This window comes from Malaya genurostris, chromosome 1, assembly GCF_030247185.1.
Source record: "Malaya genurostris strain Urasoe2022 chromosome 1, Malgen_1.1, whole genome shotgun sequence".
Classification (NCBI taxonomy): Eukaryota; Metazoa; Arthropoda; class Insecta; order Diptera; family Culicidae; genus Malaya; species Malaya genurostris.
In genome coordinates, this window is record NC_080570.1 from 151,974,519 (window position 1) to 151,994,583 (window position 20,065).

The window sequence follows — 20,065 nt, forward strand, 5'->3', positions numbered from 1 at the left end:
CAGTCCGGCCGGACGGGATCGGAAAATCGTTTCCAATTCCAGTGCATTTTCGATTCGAAACTGCCGCCGATTGTGCTTCGTCTCGTTTCCTGACGATTGCATCTGCCGGCGGCCAAATGTGACCCCGTAATTATGTGTATGCGAAATTGATTACATCCACGCAATTCACAAGTTCGAACGGTCAAAATTGGAATGACTTTCGGTGGAATATCGGATTATGACCTCGCGGTGATTGCAAACCGGGTTTTTTTCGAAAATTTATGTGTCTGAATTGTTTTTAAAAAATGGGAGTAATTTTTAACGTTTGATTGGCGAATCAAGTTGAGCTGCTAAGTTGCACTGGTAGCTTGTTTTGAACTGCTAAGCACGGATGAATTGAAGGCGGAATATAAAAAGAAATTATTGGAGCAAGCTACACAAACGCTGGATTTCATTTGTGAAATGCTAACTATTGCCATTACAATAAATAAGGAAGTATTTATAAACAAATTAAAGAAAATTTATATTTTCAAATAACATATCGCTTTAAGCACCGAATCGAAATGGCAAGCGTGACGGTGTGATCATAATATTCATTCCACCTTCGCTTCAATATGAATACTACTACGAATCTGATTCCAAACTTGCATCACAGGATTCCGGCCACAAACAACAGAAGCTTGCGGGTAGCGAAAATTACCTTTCATCAAGAAGGTTTTTTTTTGTTTTTGTTTTTTTTTGTGCTGCCTAGCTCCATTCGTTATCCGTTTTCTTTGGTTTCTGGCACGGCCGCCTTTGGCGCGAGATCGATCGCGACCTCAACCGGGGCCCAACCACTTGCTACCTGTTGAATTGTGGTCAGATCATTGGCCAATCGGCAACAACTATCGCCGAGGATAGGATCGTATCTTTCACAGCTCATTTTCATCGCGCCCGGGAATCTGTTCGGCCCGGCAGTCGATGAATGGCGAACGAATGATACTTACTAATTTACTTTGTTTTTTTTTTGTTCGAAACACAGCGTGAAAATTTCAGTTGTTTATTTTAGTCAATTACCGCATAGCTGGAATAACGACGGGATTCTTGAGGAGTAATTACTGATTCAAATACTACTTATTAATGTTTGCCACATTCGAACAATAGCCTCGAAACTTAATTTTCCTATCCTTCAAACAATGGTTGAGGGTCGTTTGGTTCATAGAAAGTATCTTAGTCCTTTAGTCATTATTCTTCGAAATCACTAAGTGTAGCGCTCTAACCAATTACGTTGCACTAGAAGACATCACAAATGAACTCGTGCCGAAAAAATTTGACATGGACAGTTGGTTTGTTTACATTCTCAATAACACGTATTTAAACTAGAATGAACATGTAAACAAAGCACCGTTGTCCGTCAAATGATGATCATTAAGTGAGTTTCGTAAAGGTCGTGTAAAATCTAATACTACCCAGCACTCCTGGCAGCCTCATCATTTATCATTTTTCCACCGATATCATCAGCTACTACCCATATTATCAGATCCGAATGGATTCCGAATCAATTCCGAATCGGCGAGAAATTTTCATTCGGAATTCCATGTGGAAATCATGTGGAATTCCGAATCAATTCCAACTCCAGTGTAACAACCGATTCCGAATTTCGCCTTCTTCTTAGAATTCCAACATAAACTGTTGAAATTCGCTGGAAATTAACAAAACGACTTACCTTAGTCAGCATCATCCATTCCTCTAACTGGAGTGTAGTGAAATGGCTAAAGGCGCCTAAATTTTACACTAACACATTCATAAAATGAGCGAATATTCAATGACATTTACAATGTCACTGTCAATCGGGTTGATCGAGCAGCCAACTCAGGCGAAAATTCTAGCACTGAACCGATCAAGCACTGAAAAATCATGCAGTCGAGTAAGAATTCATTACTCATTCCGTTATTTCGATAATGTGGGTACCAGCCTATCTTAGGAAGTGTATGATTTCTGAGCTAAACTTCTTCTTACTGAGCTAAATCTTCTTCTTTACCGCTGAATTTTCTCGTTTTTGTTACTCAAATATCTCGAAAATAGCTACATTTAGGAAATAGTTCGCTACTTTTTTTTCATTGAGCATAATTTGAAGAATAATATTTTATTACTCGGCATGTTCATTCTTATAAAACATCGTTTTTCGAAAATCTACAAAAAGTTTTTCTTTTGGAAACTTTATCATAGATCACCTCTCCAACTATCTTTAATATTTGTTAGTTTCCTTGTAACTTTTGCATGATATGAAACAAATCTTACGATGGAATAACTAAAAGTTTTGAAAAAATAGTTTTATTTTCGATTTTTCGAAAAGTCGAGGCATTCTTTTTTTCAGTGTATTTGTTTTTGAAAATTCAATTGATTGCATACAACACCACACTTTGACAAACTTTTAGTTGCAGCTAAAGATTTCGAGTTATAATTGTTTGAAAATAATGTTGCTTAAAACACATACACCTTAATCAAAAGTTAGTCTTGTGTGAAAAAAATCTCTAGATCAGTGGAAAATACTTCATTTGCCCTACCGATCACACATGCAAATCGAAGGGTGTCGTGTCAGAATTTTGTCATTCATGGACGATTTGGCGCAGAATTGCTCATTTCCAACAGATTTGGCAAATAAGTGACTCTTCAATATGTTAAGACTCTTCAACTCTTTTTAACACCTATAACTTACAAAAAAAATATGTATAACGCCTCGTAACACAAAACTAACAAAAAAGTACCTGATGGAACGCCTCACAACGCATGTACATTTCAAAAATGTAACGCATGTAACGCTTCGTAACGCCTATAACCTACAAGAAAGTAACGCATGTAACACTTCGTAACGCTTATAACTTACAAAAGAGTAACGTATGTAACGCTTCGTAATGCCTGTAATTTACAAAATAGTAACGCATGTAACACTTCGTAATACCTATAACTTACAAAAATGCAACGCTTCGTAACGCCTATAACATACAAAAAAGTAACGCTTGTAACGCCTCGTAACGCCTATAACTTACAAAAAAGTAACACTTGTAACACTTCGTAACATCTGTAACTTACAAAAAGGTAACGCATGTAACGCTTCGTAACGCCTATAACTTACAAAACAGTAACGCATATATATAAATTTCAAATAAGTAACGCATGTAACGCCTTCGTAACGCCCCCAAGCAACCAGAAGTTCCACAATTACTTGAAATATCCACTTTCTTGCGGCTTAAACGTACACGCGGAACTTTTGAGAACATGAAAGTACAGAACAAGTTCCATATGAACTTTCTCGCTGCATAGAAGCTGAACAATGTATTCTAGAGGTAGCTTAGAAGTTCGCCCGGTTTGCATCACGCGAACTTTCAAGTGTGGATAATTACTTTAAAAATTGGTTGCTTAGAATGCTATTGATAAACTTTGAAAGCTGCTTAAACCAAATCAGTCCCTTTTATCCGAACTTTTGGTTAGTTGGGTCTATAACATACAAAAAAGTAACGCATGTAATGCTTCGTAACGCCATTACCTTACAAAAAATAACTTAGTAATCTGTGGAAGAATTTATACGATCTAACTACCAATGAATTAAACTTGAACGTGTATTGCAACATCATTGAAGTGTTTCAGTAGTACACTATTAAAAAACCTGTCTAATTTGACCCATTTCAGCATCAGCCAATCAGAACGCGTTCTGAGGAAGAGAACAAAGTATCTGCTGCTGCATCGATATAAATGCTGAATATTTCATTTTTTCTATCATTTTCTGAATAACGTTTGTCGAAGTAACATCGGGCCGGGCACACAGCGAAATCACACGCCTAGAACCATCTCAGATCTGAATGCAGATGCGTGATTTATTTGTGACAATTCAAGGCACTTTTCAATGCCACAGATCGTCATTAAAAATTAATTGAATTTCTTCCATTTCCTACCAAAAGCATCAGTTTGCACAATCTCTAACACATTCAATTACGACGGCAAGGCTCTCTCGCAATGCGAAAACATGACATAACCTCACTAAATAAACAGAATAAAATTTTTTACAGAGGTTCATCGTTTGAATTTAAAAATTGCAAGTCGCCTCACACTAAACAGATTTATACAAATATCGCTCCTTGATGCTGGAAACGCATACAGGGCAATTATTTTAGTTCTGTTCACTGAGGAACACGTTTTAACAAGCACTTTTTCGTCATTTTTCAATTTTTAATTAGCAGTCGCAAAACAAAACAAACACACGGCAGCTGTCAAACATGAACTTAAATTGTCGCCAGTTCATTTGTGTCGAAACCGTGTAAAACCTAGTTAGATTTTTTACCGTCACTGCTAACCTCAATCGGATGAACACTTTTTGGCAGTTCAGCAGTACTGTTTGTGAAAAGAGGTTTTTTTTGTTTGTATGTTGACAAATTTGATGCGACCATTTACGGTCCATATCGCCTAAATAGAGTCGATTTGTTCACAATTGGATACTGCTTGTTTTTGAGATTTATTATATAAAAGAGACTAGTTGCAAAGTGTAAAGATGATTGTTTATGATGTGTTCTTCGATTTTTGTTTAAGCTTGTTTGTAAACAGTACCGCTGAACTGTTAAGGGTGAATGCTTGTTAGGTTTTTTATCGTGACGACACAAATGAACAAGTATTCATCCTTGACAGTTCAGCGGTACTGTTTACAAACAAACTTAAACAAAAATCGAAGAGCACATCTAAAACAATCATCTTTACACTTTGCAACTAGTCACTTTTAATTAATAAATATCAAAAACGAACCGTATTCAATCGTGAACAAATGTTTTAAAACTTTATTTAGGCGCTACGGACCGTAAATGGTCTGATCCAATTTGTCAATTAACAAACAAAAAAAATTTCTGTTTATAAACAGTACTGCTGGACTGTCAAAAAGTGTTCATCCGATTGAGGTTAGCAGTGACGGTAAAAAACCTAGTTCAGTCGTGACGTCACGATAAAAAATCGAATTTATGTACAACGCGTCTTTATACTACACGCAGAGAAATTGAGCTTGTTTTAAATAACAAAACTGCCAATAGATTTAAATATTTGATTTCTGTTGATTTCAAGCTAGAATAAGATTGTTTTGAACCAATTTCTCCCTTCTACATCAACAATTATATCTATTTGATTTGAAGGCAAATTCTCATCCTGGCTAACGAAAAACTGATTTGTTTCGGCAGATTTTATCGTTGAAATAAATCAACCATTTATTACATGTCAACAAAAGTTGAGTTGAAGTTATTGGCAACGTATTTATTGATTCAATCGTGTTTTACATTTATATCAAGAAAAAAATGGGATCATTTTATCTATGGACTCATTTGTGTAATGATAACTAAGTTTATTGTTTGAATTAACCGTTTCAGTTTTCTGGTTTATAAGAAAAAAAAAACCAGACAATTTTTCTCCCGTGAAGTTTGCACTTGTTTTAAAAGGAAAATTCAAGTGTTTTTTTTTCGTTTCCTTGGGGTCTTTTAACAGTTCAAGTGTATGTATGGATAATTTAGAATATTACTCAACTTGCATTACATTACATAACACGTTTTTTATAGAAAATATTTGATGCAGGAATTCTATATTGACCAGATTAATGGAGCACCGAATCATTTATTGTGACATGTGAAAAATTTGATCGTCCCACGACAAAAAGGCTTAACAGCTATTGGAAGCAATTAAAATTTTAAAATGGATAAAAATCAAAATAAAATTATTTAAAAAAATTACCTGGAAAATTAGTCTTTATAAGAATAATGACAAACAAAAATGTATGATTTCAACAAACAAAAGCGTATGTTGAAACACTAATTATTTTAGGTTTGAATGTTCTCGTTCATTTCAACTGCCAAATTTATAAATTTAAAGAACTAATAATATTATCTTCATCTAAAGCTAGTTCATTTTAAACTTATTTTGAAAGTTAAATTTACCATGAAACTGTTTGTCAAGAAATTAACAGGAACGCGCAAGTAAAATATTTGTTATTTTTAACAAAATATTTCTTGAAACAAACCAATGCATTGAGCAAATATCAAATATCCTATTTTGTAGTTTCAAGCAACAATATTTGCAATTTCAAATCAGGTTTTTTTTGTCACTATTTCAACATAAAAAATCGTTGCGTGAAACCAAATTTTTCTCTGCGTGTAGTGTGGGTGTCGTTTCGAAATCTCGGTTGATTTTACATTAGGGCGTATAAGCAAGTGACAGTTTATCTTTAATCACTCCCTCTTTCGATTATTGTGATGTGATTAAAAAGATTTTCTTTGGTATCACTATTCTGTTTGAAAGTCGAAAGTTTCGGGTATCATTTCATGCAAAGAGTTGAGTGATAAACGTGGAAACCGCTTGGTAATTGATAGAAGAGAAAGTAAACAAAGAGAAACTGTCACTTGCTTATACGCCCTTTTGAAAAATTAACCGAGAAATATGCCGTGCGAAACAGGCTGCCATATATGCAGATTAATCTGTATTTTATTTCTCCTGAAAAGTACAGATTTAAGGATCAAGAGTAAACCAAGTTAACTTGTGTTGGTGATTTGTGTATTACGTAAATTTTATTTGGTACGTACAGAGATGCCATTTATACAGATTTATCTGTATTATACAGATTTTTACATACGCATACAGAATACAGATTTGATACAGATTTTCTAAATTCAATACGAATTTCCCAAAAAGTAAAATAAAAACTTTTTCGTATGAGCAATCTACTAGTATTTGATTGCAGTGACGAGAAGCAAAGTCTTGGTCTCATTAAATTCACCGTTCTACAGCCATAATGTGTTGGAATAACATCTTTTAACATTATTTTATTGTTGAAATTTATTTGATAAGTGAATACAGATAAATACAGATTTTTTTATAGAGAGTAATACAGATTTCCTATGAAAATATCTGGCATCTCTGGGTACGTATGTCATAGACCTATGTATTCATATATGCAATGCAACCAGTTTATCAAAATGGCTTACACGATTGAGTTTCAAACAATATTTTTTAGCAATAATTTATTCTCAAACGAAGGTTAAGCCAGACTTTTTGGATGAAATATCAGTTTTGATAAATTTTTTACCAATGTTTGATGGAAAATTGCTTGCATTTTATGAATGTAGATTTCAATTCTTTAATAAAAAAAGTTAACAACACTGCTTCAATGGATTTGTATTAGATTGCGTTACACAAAATAAACAAAACTAAATATTTTCTGGACTTCCGGTGAAACTCTCAACGGGTGTGCACGTTGCATCGTGTTAGTCCGGAGAAATTCGAGTATTTCGCAAGAAAGAAAGGATTTTCAGCCGTACTTTGACGATTCGACGTAGCCACTCAGCGAGATTTTCGCTTGTAGTTAGGTGAAAAGAAAGTCCATTGGACTATAAACGAAAATTAAATGACAATATAGCCTTAGTTGCTGTGCCATCAATTCGGCGTCATCTCAAGTGAGGTGACGCCAACCAGAAAGAAAAAGAAGAAATATTTTCTGTTACAAAGGCAGTTTTCCGGGAAAATAAATAGTTTTACGAAAACATTCCATATCCATTGCCTTTCGCGTGTTAAATTAAAGGTTCCTTTTTTTCCTTTTTTCGGGTTTACTTATAGAAAGTACGTAAATCTTTATATCGCAATAATTGCTGCAAGAGGAAATCCGTATAGGAATGTGTTTGTTGCTAATCAAATGTGTTAGTGGATGTAAGCTGAAACAGAAATATTTTTTCTCGAGCAGTTTTAAGGAAAGCGGAAGAGTTTTAGACCAAGATTTTCGCTTTTCTTAAATTGTATTTTTAAGCAGAAAGATCCGATTGGTTTATTTTTCAATCACATGCAAGATTTATTGATTAAAGTCAGGAAAAGAAGCACCGGAATTTGTTTTCACGCACACATTGTTGACATTACTCATACGCTTGCAAAGAGTCTTGCTCCTTAAATGTTGCGAAAGGAAAGTTATAGTAATAAGATTTTGAATTCGTGCCAGATTTTTCAATACTAATTATGAAGTACTAGTTTTTAGAAGTTTTTAGTGATAATATTACGGATAGCAGAGTTAAAGTTTTGGATATATACCCAATAATTTTTCACCTTGTTGATTAGCTTGAACCCGCCCTGAATAATTGATATTTTGAATGATTGATTTAATTATTTCAAAATTCTTCATGAAATTTGACCATTTGTCCATAGTCCATAAATATCTTCAAACTTCACAGTTTTCAAAAAAAAACTACAAATTTGTTGTACCTAGTCTATATTAACGAATAAAAAAGAAATGGTTTCAAGTTTAAAATAAACAGTTTTAGAATAGTAACTGTTTAATGTAACTAATCTGTACATTAGTGTAGGTGCGTCGTTTCAAATTCTAGTAGTGAAAAAGTGGAAAGCTTACACAATTCACACAATCGATCAACTAACTGATATTCGGAAGAGTGAAGGAAGCGTACTAGTTTTTTTTTTGTATTCATGACATCCAGTTATGTCTCATTACGCACCCGCCTTTTTCGCAAATGCAACGCATTTTAGCATTCATAATAATTATTTTGTATAGTGTACTCATTGTGACAGTCATGGCTTGCTATGGATTTGGGAATTTTGTTTTCTCACTCTTAAATTGAGGTGCACGATGTTTCGTACGATTACGGAACTAGTTAGGGTTGTTTGTTTGAATGGTGGTGTCAAATGTTCAACCCTATGTGTAACTTCTCTTATGTTGCTAATAAATAATAGATATTGGCAATCACTGATAACCATTCTTGAAGATATGACTTTCAATCGTTCTCAATCACTCAGTTGTATTTCAGTTATCCATCTTCTGAATGCAGTACCTCAAAATCTAAAAAGTAATCTTACAATCCGTTATATTAAAAGGACCTGCTTCCACGTCGCTCCTATCTGGAATATGTGTTAATAGACATAAAATGGTTTATGCCTTCCGAACACCAGCCAATTCTCCGGCGAACGAACGAACGACTAAAGACTCCGTAATAACTCTCTTAGAATAGCTAATTCTAGAACATGTTGCAGCTACTCGAGTCGAGTCATATATTCTAGCCATAATCCTACCGACTAGCCAAACTGACTGGAAAGGGGGAAAATCATCCTTGCTACTTGTTTAATTTTAAATAGAGGATAAAATCGGATAATCACCCTTGTTCGCTTGCTCTGTTGATGACATTTCAGCTTCATCCGTTCGCAAAACGAACGGCTCCTGTGTGCGTACGGATGCTGCCGGATTGCCTGCTGCCCAACAGAAGAGCCAGAATTGGTCAGAAGTTCAATTATGTTGTGGGTGCCGAGTGACAATACACATGAGAAGGGGAACGGGGCTCGGTTCGCATTCGGATTCCGGCTGAGAAGCATCCTTTCAGTCAATGTTCCGGACGGGTTGGAATATAAAAGTGCCCGACATGCACCATTGCACTGCTCGCTGGATGGTCACTTTCGGAATGATGCACACAAGTTCGAATGCAATATCCTCCACGCCTTTCGCCTCTTCCCCCCCCCTCTCCAACCAGAATTGGATGTTAGAAATATAATTTTCGATTACAATTATAAATCGTGCCCTCATCATTCGAGGAGGCACAGACAGAAAGTGTCCCAACGAGTATTACGAGTTCGGTCGTGGTGTCTTTTGGGGCCGCCCGGGGATCATGATGACGCTGGGCAGTAGCAAGAGCCTCAGCGGAGAAATTGGAAGGCTTCAATTTATTTTAGGAAACCAGCTGGAAATTGAAATTGTGATTTGAACTGATGGAAAGCTCCCAGGCTAACTTTCCGAAGGGACCGAGAAACCGGTTAACAGATTTTGCCGGTTCCGTTCTGCCACATCAATGTAGTTAATATGCTTTATTTTCATAATTAAACACCCAGTGCACAGTTTTATAGGTTTGTTTATGTACACATTACAACGACACGCATGCACTCCCACACACGCGACACCGGGCCGAAGTGCTGTAAAATGTTCGAAACATCATAATTTTTGCAACACGTTTCGACTGTATCGTCAGTTATCCGTAAAATTGGTCAGTTATTTAATTTTTATCATGACATTTATCGCCGTTCAGGGGAATTTACCAGCAACGGTTCGGTGTAATGCACAATTGCATGCACAGGACAGTTTTTTGTGTTTGTTTGTTCCACGAGGGTTGCTCAAAATTCGCTTTTAAAGTCTTTTCAGTTCGCTTCACATCCTCCCCCCTATTAGAACTGTATTCCGGAAACCCTGCACAGGCAGAGAAACACCTCGGCAATAATTCGGCAGCAACATTGTATCGGAGAAGCACGGCGGAAGAATCCCAAAATCGGTTCTCGTTGCCACTGAAACAGATTGGCCCCCGGAACGTCTTTTCGTGGGCAAAATTAGCGCATAATAACATATATCTGGCATCTGGTCCCTGCCCATACATTCCATAATGATAATTCCGTACCATATGGACCAGTTCTGACAAAGGCAGTTTGTTAGCCGCCTGCAGCCTGCAGCAGCTTCTGTGAGTGGTGATCCCTTTTCCGAAAGGTCAGGTTTTGGTTGTGCATGCCCCGTACAGGTACGTACTTTACTTTTGAATGATTTTCGTATTCCTCCCTGGGTATTGGAATAACATCACAAAGAATCACAGAAAATTTGCAATCTACCTTCGGTACGAAACCTGATGAACACTCCGATGAGTAACCGATTTCTGAATGATGCAGTTCCTGCTTCGGCAGACTCAGTGAGGCGAGGGATCCCGAAAGGGGAACCGTAATGACCTGTAAAAGTGAATTAGAATAAGAGCATTCGCTTCAATGGTTGATTTTCCTCACGTACTCTGAGCGATACTCTTTAGCCGGAACCGAATGGCATTCCTCTGTTCGCCATTGATACCATTTCAGTACTGTACTACTGATTGTACTTTTGTATGTTTTCCGAAATTCAAATGAACAAATGGTGGTGGGTAGGTAAGGTAGTTTTACAGTACAATATACCCTTCAGACATTATCGTATCCTTGTTTCGAGAAAAAACATTTCTTTTTTATGAATCCTGATTGAGCGATAGCTGAGAGGATCAAGTAATGGTTCTGAGTGTAATATTATGTTTAGTTCAAATGTAGAGTGTACGGAATTTAATGCAAAATTAGAAAGTTAGGATTACAGTGTACAATATTTAATGGCATGAGACCAAGTTAATTCGATAGTCCCACGACAAAAGGGCCTAACTGCAAATGAGAGCCTCTCTTTGTTTACTTTCTCTTTAGATTATTACGAAGCCATTATTGCAAATTCCAAATTCTTTAAAGTTTGCAATATAAATCGAAAGCTTGTAGTTTTACCTTGAAAGTTTTGCGAAGAGTGAAGCGTCAAATATAAAATCTGTTCGGTAAATCGTTAAAGAAAAAGTAAACAAAGAGAAACTGTCATTTGCAGTTAGGCCCTTTTGTCGTGGGACGGTCGAATTAGTTAGTTGATTAGAATCATAACAGTGAACTGACAGCACACAGCTCTTTGTAAAAGAACCGCAGCTCACTCATTTGCTTCACAGTTCTTTGCATCATGAAGAATGGAACATGCTTTTGCGCATTTTATACTTGATTATAATTCCTGCGAAAAAATATTTGCACAATCCGTTTCAGCGATACCAAGCCTACGAATTTATCCGTAGATCTACGGATTTCTGTCTTTTCTACGGATCTACGAATACACCACTCAAAATCTACGGATTCATTTTTTGTTATTTCTCTAGATTAGAGTGCCTATAACCAGAGTGACGACGTCTCATCCGTAATGTTGGCAGCGTTGCCAGGTTGCCAGATTTGTCTGGCAAATGCCAGATTTTTCTCGCTTCGCCAGACACTCAAGCTAACCAGATCTTTTGCCACTCAAACTAATCAGATCTTTTGCCAGATTTTCCTAACCAAAGCGATTTGTTTCAAGATTTCATGTGCAAATTCACTAGGATGCAAGATTAGATTATTTTTCACGTAGCTTCGATGTATTTTTCCTTTGGATGTGATGTGTTTTGCTATTGAATCGAACTAAAGGGTGATTTTTTAAGAGCTTGAGAACTTTTTTAAACAATAAAACGCATAAAATTTGCAAAATCTCATCGGTTCTTTATTTTAAACGTTAGATTGGTACATGACATTTACTTTTTGAAGATAATTTCATTTAAATGTAGACCGCGGCTGCGTCTTAGGTGGTCCATTCGGAAAGTCCAATTTTGGGCAACTTTTTCGAGCATTTCGGCCGGAATAGCCCGAATTTCTTCGGAAATGTTGTCTTCCAAAGCTGGAATAGTTACTGGCTTATTTCTGTAGACTTTAGACTTGACGTAGCCCCACAAAAAATAGTCTAAAGGCGTCAAATCGCATGATCTTGGTGGCCAACTTACCGGTCCATTTCTTGAGATGAATTGTTCTCCGAAGTTTTCCCTCAAAATGGCCATAGAATCGCGAGCTGTGTGGCATGTAGCGCCATCTTGTTGAAACCACATGTCAACCAAGTTCAGTTCTTCCATTTTTGGCAACAAAAAGTTTGTTAGCATCGAACGATAGCGATCGCCATTCACTGTAACGTTGCGTCCAACAGCATCTTTGAAAAAATACGGTCCAATGATTCCACCAGCGTACAAACCACACCAAACAGTGCATTTTTCGGGATGCATGGGCAGTTCTTGAACGGCTTCTGGTTGCTCTTCACTTCAAATGCGGCAATTTTGCTTATTTACGTAGCCATTCAACCAGAAATGAGCCTCATCGCTGAACAAAATTTGTCGATAAAAAAGCGGAAACCGAACACTGATTTTGGTAATAAAATTCAATGATTTGCAAGCGTTGCTCGTTAGTAAGTCTATTCATGATGAAATGTCAAAGCATACTGAGCAAATAATAATGCATGAAAATCATAACCTCAAAAAATCTGAGCAAATACTAATGCATGAAAATCCTAACCTCAAAAAAATCACCTTTTACATGTGTTAAGCACTTTTCATGTGCATTTCTTATAAACGTAGCATGATTTCCACGAAATATCAACAGTTTTTACACTCATTTTATGAGTTAAGTATATATTTTTATGAATTTCATGTGTTCTACAACCAGTGATAGATCAAATGCTTTCCACATGATGCTAGCGTGCAAATTATTTTCAGTGTACCTGAATTTCCTTATCAAATGTTGAACATTTTTAAAATTTACATTTTAGAGCATTTAACTTTAACACTTTTGCACGATAAAATGCGATAATTTTTCCACTGTCATTGCAACAATTTTATTGCACAAACATTTTAAAATCAGCTTAAAAATTTAACCTGGCATCCCTGATGTGCACGGCATATGGCATTTGTACTAAAATTCCTGTCAAAATTTTTAGCGCTAGTGTCTAAAAAATTCATAACAATGGCAATACAAGCTGAACAAATCTTCAGCTTTTGAAGAGTGAGTTCAAAACAAGACAAAATGTGTGCGAGAGCTTCCGTTCACTCTCCCAAACGAGCATCTATCCTTCTTTAGCACATTGTCAGTAAGGAATCTTACCTCTCACTCACACACTTTTTGTTTTCGCAGTATCTCGGCAAAATAATTGCCGAGATTTGCATCGCCGAGTACTCGGTAATCATCTCGGCAAAAGATAAAAATGCGCAGTCTCGGCAATGTCTAGTTTGACAAACGTGAATAATTACCGAAATTATCAACAAAAAGTTACCTGTAGGTTCGGCATAACATTTACTGAATGTACGGCAAATGCAACGAAGTGAAATTTATGAATAACCGAGCCTTCAGGAATTAAAAGTTAACAAACAAAGAACAAATTTCTTAAATTTTCAATATTCAATTGAGGATAAAGATTTTATTTTATTTAGGAAGTGCTTTCGACAAATAGTCAACAATAAATTGTAGTTATTATACTCACTGGATAGATCGTAGATTCTCACGCCTTTCTTTTGGAATAAAATAGCTGCGTGGTTCCAAACAAAAATATAAAACGTAAATGACAGTTGTCTTGCCGAATTATGGCAAAAGCTAACACATTGTTAAGAAACGTTGAGTTCAGCAAAACATTTTGTCAAATCTCAGTAAAAAGATGCACTTTTCCGACAAATCAGTAAATCTGCTGAACAAATTTCGGAAAATATAATATTTATCATTAAGCAATAAGCAAAACTGTGTGTTGCCGATCTGTCTCGGCTTTCTACTTTACTGAACTCGAGAATTGGTTTTAAGTATGCAGTAGGGTACCGGGGGCCACTTTTGCAGTTATTCTACAAATGTGCATAAAAAAACAAATCCAAAAAAAAACATTACGGCTAAAAATAATTGTTTCTAGTGCTCCTCAACGCCTCTACCTGGAAGTAAGCAGATATTTAGATCTAGATCCAAAGACATTATATTAATCAAAGATATCCAGCTCTCACATTTACTGAACCGACAAAATCCTTTTTTGCGAGCATGGCGCCCTCAGGCGAGCCCGCATCGAATCTCGTACATAGAAGTAGGGTAGAGAAATGTCAAATTCGTGCGCGCCAAAATAGCAGCACTACGCACCCTTACAATTGACATGATACACTCTTACCAGCCACTACCTAATTTTGGGTTAAAACCTACCCAAAATCAACTTAAGTTCAATCTCCCCATTTTAGGTAACGAGAGATGATCTCAAAATTTAGGTAAATGTTAGTTTTACCAAAGTCATGTCATTGCAACATTGGCAAAACTCGCTACCCATTTTCTACGATCAAATCAAAGTTTGAGTAGATAACGACCTAATTTTGGGTAGCTTATAGAAGAGTTCGACAATGAATGATTTGCAAAAAAAAAAATAAAAACAAAAAATGAATGATTTGCCTCAAAAAATAAGTAAATTCGATTCTCAGTGTATGTTGAATGTGATGCCGTGCGATGGCGTTGCTAAACTGAAGATTGATTTCGCTCCTAGCTCGTGATGAAAATTCTATGGACGATCTAAAGTTATGTTTCACAACTAGAGACGTACGTGTGCGAGGATGATGGTTGCAAGTTCATCTGTCAAAACACAAGGCAAAATAAATTTCCACTTGTGAAATTATGTAAAAATTCTTTAAACAGCATGCGAAAAGTTGATTTTCGTATGAGGAAAATTATTATTCACCACTGATATTTTTCCAGCACCGCATAACTATTTATACCTAACGCGCCATCTAAGTTTAACTATTTGAACCTTTCTTAGGATGACATAGGAATTTTACACTGGCTGCTATGGTGATCTCTTTGAATTTTAATTATTCTGTAGAATTTTAGGATCTGTTACAAGAGCTATTCATTTGAAAATGCAAGAAATCAAAAAGTTGTTAAAAAGCTAGTTCTCATCATATTATCGCATATTTGGTTCAGTTTGTGCATCTATACGGTCCTTCAAAACACATTTCATAATGTACCCGATGGATATAATCACTTGAATATGAGCAACATAGCATTTCCTTACATGCTGAAATCGGAACTGGAAATTTTCATTGTTTGAAACAGAATCTTGGGTTCAGCAAAAAAAAATAGATAAAGAAAATTATTCTCACACGAATATTGATTTTCCGCATGAACAAAAGATGCTGTAAATAATTCATAAATGATTTTACAAGTGGAAATTTGTTTTGCCCATACAGAATTATCGTTTTCTTAATCTTTTTTTGCATACGCAGATGTCGCTATCGATAGCTAAATTTTGCAGCAATATGCCAATTGTTCAAAGAAGATTTCATGACACTTCTGCCAATTATGAAACTAATTTGGAATGTAACCAAATTGCTATGCGAAAAACGCTTACTCTAACAAAAGGTTGTGCAAATTATTATTTTAAATTGTTCTGAAAAAATCAATGGAAACTGAATTACAATTACTTTTATGCCTAAAACTGCACAAGGCTAATTCGTCTCCTAATTTTACCCAAGCCAGAGTGTCTGACAGCAAACCGTTCGTTTCTACCCAAGCAACCAGAAGTTCCACAATTACTTAAAAAGTCAACTTTCTTGCTGCTTAAAAGTACACGCGGAACTTTTGAGAACTTGAAAGTACAGATCAAGTTCCCCGTGAACTTTCTAGCTGCTTAAGAAAACACGTGGCAATTTTTGACAGTTCGAAGTACAGAACAAGTTCCGCGTGAACTTTCTCGCTGCTTAAGAGTGCACGTGGTACTTTTAGCAACTTGAAAGTACAGAACAAGTTCCGCGTGAACTTTTTCGCTGCATAGAAGCTGAACAATGTATTCTAGAAGCAGCTTAGAAGTTCGTTCTGCTGCGTCGCGCGAACTTTCAAGTGTGGATAATTACTTAAAAAATGGGCTGCTTAGAATGCTATTGATTAACTTTGAGAGCTGCTTAAGCCAAATCAGTCACTTTTATCCGAACTTTTGGTTAGTTGGGTAGTCAAGTGTTAGGACATCGGAGATTAGTTTTTTTTTCGAACAATTTACGAATGCAGAGCAACATTGCGATATGTCTAAATGAGTTGTAATATGGAAGCTGGTTTCTTTGGTTTTTGAATGACGATAACTTTCACTTGCCTCCATTCAGGAAGAACAATATTTTGCTTAAAAAAATTTATGAACAAGCGTCTTTTTGCGAGGTCAGACAGATTCTTCATTAAGTCGAATTCAGTTCTATCCAACCTAGGAGTGTTATTGTTACAAGACAAGAGTGCTATTGAAGAATCAATCATTGAGAAGTTAGTTGTTAATAGAAGATACTGCAAAATAAATCATTTTCAACATCAGTTTGACACGTTTTTTTAATATGCTTTGCAATGCTTGAAAACTCCAGTATTCTCAGAAATGGAAGAGCCGTTTTTTCCTAACCTTGGATTCAAATGAAACGTCTTGTGTACCGAAGGAGCCGAAAGGATCGTAATGTGTTATAAATATTCGAAATTGTTTACCAGAATCACGTTTGGTTTTTGGTAGATTGGAGTCCTTATCTCGAGATTTTTATGTTCATGCAACAAATTAATGTTTCACTCAAAAAGATTTCAGAATTACATTGCTCGATTTACCAAATTAGGTTTGTATGAACTGTAGGTTTTACCGTGTATGGTAATAACATAATTGCATCATCAATAGAACCGTATAAACACATTATTTCTCAATGCATTCTACAACCGCTCAGGCATCTGTTGCAAACCAAACAGCAGGTGCAGTTCCTTAAATTCCTACTGCGTTTTGGCAGCGGCACTCCAACATAAGGTTGTTCGAAACCGTAGAAGGGTGATGTGAATTATGATTTTTGTTGCGTTCCTTGATGATGATTTTTTTTTTTTCTCTTCATCAAATATTATTATTTTGGGATGTTCAGTTTGTGCTTTAGTCCGGCCGAACAATGCGTGTTAGGGAAACCGAAAAGGAAGTCAATTACGAACCGTGTAATTTTACTCCGATCACATCCTTTCGTGATTGTTTGTTTTCCGATTGTTGCCTTGTCGGCAGCACGGAACGAAGGAAACATTCCCAGCGCACAGAATTTCACATCGAATAGTTATCCCCGAAATTAACTATGTTTGTAGATGATAAATGAAAGTATTTCCCGAATCCATTAGCGAGAGAAGCGACTCGTGGAATCCTTTTGTCTCCGCAACTGACGGACTGACTGACTGCTGCGAGGGGGGAGTGTGGGTGTGGGCACACAACAACGAGCAATGTTTTCGAAACTTAATTTGATTTCGTTAATTAATATCTTGATTCTTACCTAACCTTTGGGGCCGCCGGGAACCGAGTGGCATTTTGTTCGCTCGATTGATGGAAGAAATTTGAAACTTGTCGCATGTCATAGCAACACATGGGACGAAACGTTCGTTCGAACGTCGCCTTCGTTCCCAACCAATTGTGTTCTGCCGGGCTCATCCATCCTCAAGCTCAAGTTTCGCACCCTGCTGTGCGGGAGGTATGTTTCCGCTAATTGAAAGCAACAGGCACAGAGCTCCGGATCAAAGGAGAGTAGTAAATCGTCAGGAGAAACTTTTGCTCGAAGAAATTTGTCAGCTTCAACAAGCGGTTCAAAATAACCACGCATTCATCCCTTGGTGGGCTGCTGCTGCTCTTACCGAAGAGGTGGATAAAGCTAATCATATTTTTAAATATGTGTCATCTAACCATTCCATCGTAGCATGCTTGGAATCCTTGTTGTTTTTTTTCGCACTGCGAAACATTTCGTCTAATCTAGTAGCCAGTTTTCCGGTGTAGTGATTCCAAGGGCGCCTCGTCAAAAGTACATGGAATTTTGGGGAAAAAAATGTTATCAACGGGTAAGTGGTCAGGAAAGTTTGCGGTGCCTATACCGGATCTTTGGGATTTAAAAGCCAAAGTATGCTAATAAACACACCGTGAAACGGGGCCAGTATATGATTTCGATACCAACCACAAAAGTGATTATTTGTTTCCGTTCTCGCCTGCCTGCCATCGATATAACCATTGCTGCCGCGGATCCCAGAGCCTGAAAAAGTCTAATTTAATTTTATCCCACCACTGCTCGCGTCCACCGACATACACACACACTGTCCACCGGAGGCGGAGGGAATCCGTAGACCGTAGTGGACTGCAGTGATTGATTGGTCGATCCGTCGATCCGAAAGCAATCTTCGATTACAAGCCGGGGATCGCAAGGGAGGTGACTCCAAGGTGGATCCATGTCGCATCGAAATCCGTGAATGAGGATAGTTTTTCTTTCATTCAATTCTTTCACGGGTTTCACGTCCATTCATAAAAAAAAATTCCTATGCCGGTGATGCTAATTCCGTTTGGAATTTTCTTATTTCGCGCTTGACCGGCACCGGCGGACACGACAACCGACACCCCACGGCTATGACTGATAGTGTGTTTGATGTGGAAAATATCCGGCCGGCCGTGATTGCGGGATTGTGGTTTCGAATTTGTGTAATCGGCCGCTCGGTCGGTCGGTTCGCTATTAAATCGTGATCATTGTTTTCAATATCGCTTTGCTAGTCGGTTTTGTATGCTAAGCAGACCCATTTGCAATCGACAAACTATCACACGCCATTCACTGGTATTTGCGTAAGTTCTGATTCCGTTTTGTAGTAGGTGGTTTGCTTGTGTTGCGGGTTAAGTGATCAGGTGCACGTAGCCATGTTTCTATCTATTCCTCACCGTATTTGTTCGAGCGAAAAGTGAAAGCTCAAAATTATTTCGTACTATTCAGTTCTGAAGGAATGTGGCTTAGGATTCTCGAGGTCATGATTTTTTTCCCTGGCAGTCCCGGACGCATATTTGAAGTGGGAGCTAACTAAGAAAAACACTTTTTTTTTACAAAAATCGATTTTATTCATCAATCTTCAAGAGCAACACAATCATTCAAACGCTTCTCTAACTTCTCGATGGCGTGTTTGTAGAAGAATTTGTGTTTTGCCTCAGAATAGGCTTCAAGTCAGCGAAGAGCTTGTAGTCACTGGGGGTCATATCCGGACTGTATGGTGGTCGAAATGTGAATCGTTCAATTTAACCTTCGTTGCCTTCGACTTCTGAATCGATGCATTGCGAAACCGTGTTTTTATTTCTTCGAACTATGAGGACGTTTTTTGTCGTGAATACGACTTACTTTGCTATGGGGCGCCTTTTCAAAATAAGCCATATGGAAGAATGGGCAGAACTTAATCGTGAATATCTCGACTTGCATTGATGGCAGCAACATAATTCTTTCATTATTTCATCAAAAATATGATCAGGAATTTAGGATAATATTTTGAACAGTTTGAGGTAACCACAAACAACTCAAAAATTGAGTTTTCTGAAAATTTTAAATCAACGCGGAAAACTTTTTACTTTTGCTTGGGTTTTTCACGCAAGGACGACGATTTTGAGGTAGTCAGGCACATATCTTCAACTGAACGTTATAAAAGGGGTACCGTGGTCGAAAATCGATCATTTCTTCTTGTGTGTTGGATGAAAGCAGACGTCGGGGCGAGAAGACGCATTCAAACAGCGGCATCGAAGAGCGCACCTCAAACTCTCAGGTCGTAGTTCTCATTTGCCTTCCGGTCGTCAAGGCGAGAAGACGCATTAAACCAGTTTCGCATCATTTGGCACTACGAGCAAATGTGTCGGTTTGTTCGCAAAGCTAGTTTCAATTCAAGCAATAAC

The 20,065-nt window shown here is 37.1% G+C and overlaps 1 protein-coding gene across 5 annotated transcripts in view; it reads left to right on the plus strand.

Moving 5' to 3' along the window:
• Positions 1-20,065, plus strand: part of LOC131426194 (protein lozenge-like) — a 114,482-nt gene that overhangs the window by 85,791 nt on the left and 8,626 nt on the right. The window lies entirely within an intron of this gene.